Source organism: Pleurodeles waltl, chromosome 5 (assembly GCF_031143425.1).
Source record: "Pleurodeles waltl isolate 20211129_DDA chromosome 5, aPleWal1.hap1.20221129, whole genome shotgun sequence".
NCBI lineage: Eukaryota > Metazoa > Chordata > Amphibia > Caudata > Salamandridae > Pleurodeles > Pleurodeles waltl.
The window spans coordinates 1,861,305,221-1,861,314,371 of NC_090444.1; positions in this window are offsets into that span (position 1 = coordinate 1,861,305,221).

A 9,151-nucleotide genomic window follows, 5' to 3' on the forward strand; every position below is an offset into this window, starting at 1 on the left:
GGGCAGCTCTGCCTCCAGCACACCGTCACTAGAACACCGCCACACTGAATCATGGGACGTGATTCAGTGGGCGGTATTCTGTTGACGTGGCGGAGAAGGTTGTGCAACCTCCACTTTCCCGCTGTCCACCAGTATGGCTGCTGGTGGCTTTCCGTACGAAAAAGGACGGCGGGCTTCCAGCAGTCATAATACGCAGCGCGGAAGACCGCCACCACTGGCGGTCTTCAGCACGGCGGTACCTCGGCGGTCTTGCGAAAAGACCGCTGAGGTCGTAATGACCCCCCTTGTCTGGTTTCCCACCTTTGCTCCTGCCCAAAGTGGGGGTTTTCAAGGGGGAAAACCCTCTGCTGCTAGCAGCAGGCCTGGGGCTCAGGTTTCAGGACCTGTAGCCCTTTGAAGCGCACCGCCAGGGTGTTGCACATTCCTGAGAAAGGGGGTGTTAGCTCTTTCACCCAGGAAGGGCTTTGTTTTACAAACCAGAGAGCCATGGCTCTCCCCCAGATTTGTAGATTGGCTGTCTGGAGAGTCAGGCTGGATAGAACCAGTTAGGGTTAGCTTTTACAGGGGGCACCTCTAAAGTGGTCCCTGGGTACATTTAGGGATAAAGCCAATACTGGTACCAGTTTGGATTTATCATTCTGAACCAAACAACCCAGGGTGCAGAGTAGCCATCATGTACCTGGGGAACTTGAGCTTGACCAATGTCCAGTACATGCATTTAAAATGTCTGCTCTGTGCACTCAACAAGTCCTAGGTGTAGCAAGGACACAATGGGGGCATATTGCTCATGAAATCATGCCCTCACATACAGTATGGTGCCCCCTGCCTTAGGGCTGTAAGGCCTGGTAGAGGGGTGATTTACCCATAACATATGCAGTGTCGGTTGGACAGGGCACCCAGATGGGGTGCCATGACGAGTTTGTCCTTTTAGGGTTGCCCCAGTAGACTCAGCCTGCAAAGGCAGTGCTGAGTGCATATGGGTGCAGGGCCCTTGGGGGTGGCACAATCAGTGCTGCTGCCCCCAGGGACTACCCTTAATATATCGTGCCCTGGGCACTGGGGTACCCATTTACTTGGGATTTACAGGTTTATTTAAGAGTGTAACCAATTGTGCCAAGCATCACAACAGTGTTAGGGAAAGAGCTTGGGCTCAGGGAACCTGTTTAGCAGGGGCCCTGGGCACTACCAACTTCTAGAATACATCAACATCAGGCAAAACGTGGGGGCTAACCATGCAAAAAGAGGCCTCCTCTCACTCTAAACCCCACCCCAAACGAAAGAGGATGAGACTATCCTTTCCCTAGTGAGTCTTCATCTTCTAAGTGGAAGAACCTGGAGAGGCCATCTGCATTAGCATGGGCAGTCCCAGGTCTGTGTTCCATTTTAAAGTCCATTCCCTGTAGGGAGATGGACCACCTAAGCAGTTTGGGATTTTCACCTTTCATTTGCTGTGGCCATCCGAGAGGCCTGTTGTCAGTTTAAACAGTGAAGTGAGAGCCAAACAAGTATGGCCTCCACTTTTTCAGGGCCCAAACCACAGCAAAGGCTTCCCTCTCTATGGCACTCCATTTTTGTTCCCTAGTGAGTAGCTTTTTGATAATAAAAGCAACTGGCTGGTCATGTTCATCATCATTCCTTTGGGAGAGGACTGCTCCTATTCCCAACTCTGAAGCATCTGTCGGGACTATGAATTCCCTTGAATAGTCTGGTGCTTGTAGTACAAGAGCAGAGCACATAGCTTTCTTCAAAGTGTTAAAGGCCTCTTGACAACTCACTGTCCAGTTGATTTTTCTGGGCATCTTTCAGGAGGTAAGTTCTGTGACGGGGCAACTATTGTGCCATAATCCTTCACAAACCTCCTGTAATATCCAGTTAAGACAAGGAATGCCCTGACTTTTGTCTGGGTTGTGGGAGCTTCCCAAGCCAGAATAGTCTGAATCTTGGGTTGTAGAGGTTGTACTTGGCCTCCACCAACAGGTGGCCCAGGTGCACAACTTTTCCCTGCCCTATCTGGCACTTACTGGCCTTAATAGTGAGGCCTGTCCTTTGCAGGGCCTCAAGGACCTTTCCCAGGTGGATCAGGTGATCCCGCCAGGTGGAACTATAGACAGCTGTGTCATCTAAGTAAGCTGCACTAAAAGCTTCCAGCCCAGCAAGGACTTGGTTCACCAAACTCTGGAAGGTGGCAGGTGCATTTTTTAGTCCAAAGGTCATAACAGTGAACTGATAATGACCACTAGGAGTAGAACATGCTGACCTCTCTTTTGCTCCTGGGGTCAGGCCAATCTGCCAGTACCCTGATGTTAAAGTACTCAGATACTTGGCTGCCCCTAATCTGTCAATGAGCCCATCAGCTCTAGGAATTGGGTGTGCATCTGTTTTGGTTACTGAGTTGAGGCCCCTGTAGTCCACACAAAACCAAATTTCCTTCTTGTCACCCTTGGAGTAAGGTTTGTGGACTGACACTGACACTACTGGCCTGGCCCAGGGACTCTCTGATGGTTCAATTGCACCCAAATCCATCATTTTCTTGACTTCAGTTTATATGCTTTCTCTGACATGGTCGGACTGTCTGTACATTTTGTTTTTGACAGGCAGGCTGTCACCAGTGTCCACATCATGGGTACACCAGTTTGTCTTCCCAGAGGTCAGAGAAAAAAGCCCAGCAAACTGGTTGAGCACTTTCATGCAATCAGTCTGCTGTTGTGCTGAGAGGGTGCCTGACAAGATCACTCCATCCACAGAACTATGTTGGGGATTGCTTGAGAGTGTATCAGGGAGAGGTTCACTCTCATCCTCCTGTCCCTCATCTGTGGCCATGAGCATGGTCACATGAGCTCTGTCAAAGAAGGGTTCTAGGCGATTGACATGGGTGATCCTTTTGGGGTTTTTGCAACTGCCCAGGTCCAATAGATAAGTGACCTCCCCTTTTCTTTCAAGAAAGGGATAGGGCCCATGCCATTTGTTCTGGAAGGCCCTTGGAGCAACAGGCTCCAACACCCAAACGCTCTGCCCTGGTTGGAACTCCACCATAGCAGCTTTTTGGTCATACCAAAGCTTTTGAAGCCCTTGGCTGGCCTGAAGATTTTTGCTGTCTTTCTCCATATACTCAGCCGTTCTGGAACGTAGGCCTAGCACACAGTCCACAATGTCCTGTTTGGGCCCTTTGAGAGGTCTCATCCAACCTTCCGTTACAAGACTTAGGCCCTCATTATGACCCTGGCTGTGGGTGATAAAGTGGTGGTAATAACGCCAACAGGCTGGCGGTAACTACTGCCAAATTATGACCATGGCAGTGATATCTCGATAGACAGCCAATGTACCACACCGACCGCCAGGGTGGAAACAACAGTCACCACGGCAGTAGACACCTACAGCCAGGCGGAAGACAAAGTTCCGCCCACCATATTAAGACCCTACAAACCGCCACCTTTTCTGGGGCAGTACCAATGCCAACAAAAGCCTGGCGGAAACTGAGCACAAAAGTGAAAGGACTCACCATTGGAGACACAGGGAAGAACCACGCCGCCATGGAACCCGAACTGCAAGTCTTCCCGATGATCTTCTACATTATGCTCCACCTGGAACACCAAGGCGCGGGGAAGACGACGACAGTGAGTATAGCCGCTTAGCATACAAGGGAGGGTGGGAGGAAAAAGAGAGTGACACACACACACACACAACACACACCTGACACACACAAACCATACACATAACCAGCTGCATTACAAAAAGAATTTGACCCCGAAAATCTGCAGAATAATGCAAGGACAACAGGAATTTACGAAAGTGATTGCAATCAGTTCAACATCAAAATTAATAATCTGATTTGGCCATGAAACAGATATGTGCACTTGTATAAAAAGGGTCACTGCCCAGTCCATAGTTCAAAAGGCCCACATGGCCACAGCGCACAGTCCAAGGCCCAAGTCGAATCCTACACCAATCCGGATAGAACACTGCTGGAGCATCAATAGTCAAATAGGCAAGCATCTCAGGGGGAGGGAGGGGGCACCTCAGCTGGATGCGGGAACAAGCCCACTGGTCCTGGAGGGGGCAACATGCCCTGTGCTTTGTCCTGGGAGTGCAAGGCCGCAGTCTCTCAAGTGGGTGTCTTGCCCACTGGTTCTGGAGAGGACAACATGCCCTGTGCTTTGTCCTGGGGAGTGCAAGACCACCGTCTCTCAAGTGGGTGTCTTGCCCATTGGTCCTGGAGGGGGCAACATGCCCATATCACTGTCCTGGGGAGTGCAAAGCCACAGTCTCTCGAGTGGGTGTCTTGCCCACTGGTTCTGGAGGGGGCAAAATGCACTGTGATTTGTCCTGGGGAGTGCAAGGCCACAGTCTCTCGAGTGGGTGTCTTGCCCACGGGTTCTGGTGGGGGCAACATGGCCACAGGGCACAGTCCAAGGCCCAAGTCGAATCCTACACCAATCCGGATAGAACACTGCAGGGGCACCAATAGTCAAATAGGCAGGCATCTCAGGGGGAGGGAGGGGGCACCTCAGCCCGGATGCGGGAACTAGCCCACTGGTCCAGGAGGGGGCATCATGCCCTGTGCTTTGTCCTGGGAGTGCAAGGCCACAGTCTCTCAAGTGGGTGTCTTGCCCACTGGGTCTGGAGGGGGCAACATGTCCTGTGCTTTGTTCTGGGGAGTGCAAGGCCACAGTCTCTCAAGTGGGTGTCTTGCCCACTGGTTCTGGAGGGTCAACATGTCCTATGCTTTGTGCTGGGGAGTGCAAGGTCTCTTGAGTGGGTGTCTTGCCCACTGGTTCTGGAGGGGGCAGCCCGCACAGTAGCCCCTGGAGGGTGGACTGCATGGCGTCTGCCGGCGGTGATGGCTGCATGCTGGTGGTGGTTGGGGGAGGCTCCTGGACAGCCCCTGCACTCTGTGATAGCAGCACATCCACGGCTGGTTGTGGGGGCCTTGTGACAGCTGCTGGTGGTGGCAGTGATTGGTTGACAGCTTCCACTGGCGTAGAGTGCCTGTTCTCCTCCTGGTCATGGGTTGGGGATCACTTACCCTTCCTGGCAAGGGTGGATGGGATCTTACTCCCCTCTGCCTGCTGGTGCAGGCTCCTTCCCCTTCTTCCAAGCTGGTGCAGGCTCCTTCCCCTTCCTCACAACTGGTGCCAGACTCTTCCCTTTCATAACAGGTTGTGCTGCCTCCTTCCCCATCAGTGTTGTTGTTTTTGTATCCCTACCACCCAGAGTAGGTGGTGCTACCACTGTCCCCGTGGACTGTTTGGCTGAGGTGCTGGGCTGTGTCCTTGCCACCCTTCCCATATGTGCAGGGCGGGCGGAAGGGTAGGGAAGAGGTCAAGTTGGGCAAGGAAAAGCTTTTTAGGGACGTTGGGGCGGGAGGAGGGGGGAGTAATGGGAGTGGAGGTCGCAGGTGTATGTCTGCTGGATTTGGGTGCAGGTACATGGGCTGTATGCTGTTGTGAGGTGGATGGCTGTTGGGTGTCTGCGTGCTTGCGTTTGTGTCCTTTAGGAGGGGGGACTGACACAGCGGGAGAGGACACAGGGGACGCGTGCATGGATGTTGTGGAGGTGTCTGCCAGTGAGGTGTGTGTTCTGCTTTGTGCGGTGTTGATGTTGGTAGTGAATATTGATGTAGTGCATGCAGGTGTGAGTGTGGACGTAACTGGGTGGGAGGTGGAGGAGGAGGGGGAGACAGTGGATGTTGTCATGTCTGCAACTGAATGGTGTTTGTGTGAGTGTCTGTGGGATGAAGTGTGGTGCTTGTGTTTGCCTGTGCCACTCTTGTGTGTTGTCTTGTGTGCATGCTCATCTGTCTGTGTGCTTGGGATGGATTGGGGTTGAGGAAAATGGGACTGGGAAGTGGAAGTTGGAGGGGGGACGGTAGAAACAGGGACAATGGCTGCCATCAGAGAGAAGGCCAGAGCCTGAATTGATCTCTGTTGGGCCGCCAATCTACTGTGAATGCCCTCCAGGAATGCATTGTATAGCTGCATCTGAGCTGCCAGACCCTGGATGGCATTCACAATGGTAGATTGCCTTACAGAGATGGATCTCAGGAAGTCAATAGCCTACTCACTCAGGGTAGCAGGGCTCAAAGGTGCAGGACCTGAGGTGCCTGGGGCGAAGGAGATGCCCACCCTCCTGGGTGAGCGGGCAACTCGCTGAGGGGCTACTGGGAGGGCGATGCTGGTACAGGGAATGGCGGCTGTACCTGCAACTGGGGTGGTCACAGAGGTGTCCGCCACCACCAGGGAGCTCCCTTTGGAGGAGTTATCAGAGTCTGTGTAAACTGTAAACTTTGCACTTTTATAGCGCACTACTCCCCCTTTAGGGTCTCAAGGCGCTGTACGCATACTGCTGTGGAACCCCTCCTGGTTTTTCCCTGTGAGGCACCCACTCCTGGACAGCCCCAGGGTGAAGCCAAGCATCCAAGCGCTGTGAGGGCCATTATGGAGATTAAGCAAGCCATTGCCCAGAGTTACAGAGTGGGACCCATTAATTAGATTAGGCACTGAGGCGAGAATTATCTGGTCCAAGGGAATTGAGCCCAAGACCCACTGAGGTAGGAATTGAACCCTGATCCCGGACCAGATCTCTGCATCAGAGTCTGCCGCTCTAAACATTGTGCCACACTTCTCCAGTCTCCGCCGTGGTACTCCCCTCACCCTCCGTCTCACTGGTTCCTCAACGTCGGTGGACTCTGCCTCCAGGATCCTGTGGGATGCAGCTCTCTCTGTTGCCGGTGCCTTGCTCCTCTGCCAGATGACGCTAATGCACAAGAGGAGAGGATGACAAAACAAGAAAGGGGGGGAGAGAGACAAAAGATGCACTAGGTCAATAACTGCACCAACACCACCGTTGGCGTACACAGCACCCTCACACAAAGGGAACATGCCTATGCACTATGCGTTGTACTACTAGTGAAATGGCTAGTCACCAAGGCATGAGGAGGGCTCACACTGCCAACTGCAGCATACCTGGGACCCATGCAGCCCTGCCCAGAAGTGAACACCAACAAGCTAGGTAAGCAGTATTTTCCATTTAAACCCTTAGCCACCAGAGGACCTATGCTGCTATGTCTGGCCTGGCCTAGGGGCACGTAAGGACACACAACCACCACCCAGATACCACCCCACCAGCCGTAAGTTGTAATGATAGCCACTGTACTGACCCCTTTGGGGTGATTGAAGGAACACATATTGCATTTGCCCCCCCCATGGAAAAATGAACAGGTGTTCAGGAATCATAATAGTTTCCACTCCATGAATGTGCAGATAGTGTGCCTGGCGGACCAGTACATCTCCCACGTCAATGCTAAGTATCCTGGGTCGGTGCATGATGCCTTTGACCTAAGGAATAGCAGCATCCCAAATGTGATGGGCCAATTACAGAGGCATAGGGTGTGGCTAATAGGTGAGCCTTGGTTCCCAACCAGTATATGTTGGTGTATGCCTATGCTGTTGGCCATATGGGATAGTGTGTGCCTAAATGTTGTCCCTCAATATTTGCAGGTGACTCTGGTTACCCAAACTTATCATGGCTGCTGACCCCTGTGAGGTATGCCAGGACAAGGGCAGAAGAATGTTATAATGAGGCACATGGGCGAACCAGAAGGATCATTGAGAGGACCTTTGGCCTCCTGAAGGCCAGGTTCAGGTGCCTCCATCTGACAGGTGGATCCCTGTGCTACTCACCCAAGAAGGTCTGCCAGATAGTAGTGGAATGCTGCATGTTGCACAACTTGGCCCTCAGACGCCATGTACCTTTTCTGCAGGAGGAGGAGACTGGAGATGCCCCTATGGCAGCAGTGGACCCTGAGGGCAGTCAGGATGAGGAGGCAGAGGATGAGGATGTGGACAACAGAACATTGGTGACACGTCAGTACTTCCAATGACACACAGGTGAGACAGTGCAACTTCACATTTCTATGTCTATTGTTGTATCCTGTGTGGCATTAGTATGCTGGCATTACCCACTTCTTTCCCCTACTTACTGTTGTCTATGGATATTCATTTTAAAGATGTTGGTGATATGACAACATTGTCCTGATGTGATCACAACAGCCAGCAACAGGTCATTCATTATATGCTCATTCTATGTACAGTTAATTTGCAATGGTTGTAGCTGTTTCAATGAATACAAATTTGTAATACATGAAGTACTAGTAGTCGGGTTTTATCCAAGGGTGTTTATTGTTGTGCTAAAATACAGGAGAGGGAAGGTCAATGGAATGGGGTGATGATGGAGCAAAGTCCAGGATATTGTTTGAGTCTGTTTGTAGCACATGTGCAGTGTCCATGGCAACATAGGAGGGGGGGCAATGGAAGTTCAAGGTGGACAAGGTGACAGAGTGGGACACAAGAGGGACAATCAGGAGAGTCTCATTTCCTGGCGGTGGTCTTGGCAAGTGTCTCTGGCTTCTGTCTGGTTCACAGGGGACGATTGCGTGGTGGTTCACCTTCTGCAGGGGGAGGGGTGCTGGTGGCCTGTGAGTCCTGAGGCAGGGCCTCCTGGCCACAAGCGGCAGCGGAAGCGGAGGGCTGTTCAGATGACTGGCTAGTGGTAGGGGCCCGCTGGTGTGCTGTTGTCTTCCTCATGATGTTGGCCGTGTCTGCCAGCACCCCTGCTATGGAGATCAGAGTGTTGTTAATGGCCTGCAAGTCCTCCCTGATCCTCTGACACTGTCCCTCCTGCAGCCGCCTGTCCTCCTGCACGTTGTCTAGGACCGTGTCCTGGGAATGTTGGCAGGCTCCCCGGATCTTGGAGAGTGCCTCCTGGAGAGTCGGTTCCCTGCTTCTGTCCTCACCCTGGTGCACAGCAGTCCTTCCAGTGTCCCTGTTGGCCTGTGCCCCTGTTCCCTGAACGGTGTGCCCACTGCCACTGACCCCAGGTCCCTGACTGTCTTGTGTGCGAGGTGTGGCCTGGGGTCCCTGTACAGGTGGGCACACTGCTGATTGACGTGTCCTGAGGACAGAGGTGTGGGTACTCTGGGTGGGTGCTGTGGTGCTGGTTCCTGATGAGGGAGGCTCTGTGGTGGTCTGTGAGTGGGCTTGGGTGACCGGCTGTTCAGTGGTCCCTGATGGGCCAGGAAGGACGTGCAGATCCAGAAGTCCAGAATTTCTGTCATCACTGTGGGCCACTTCTGTTGGGGACTGGATAGTGGTGG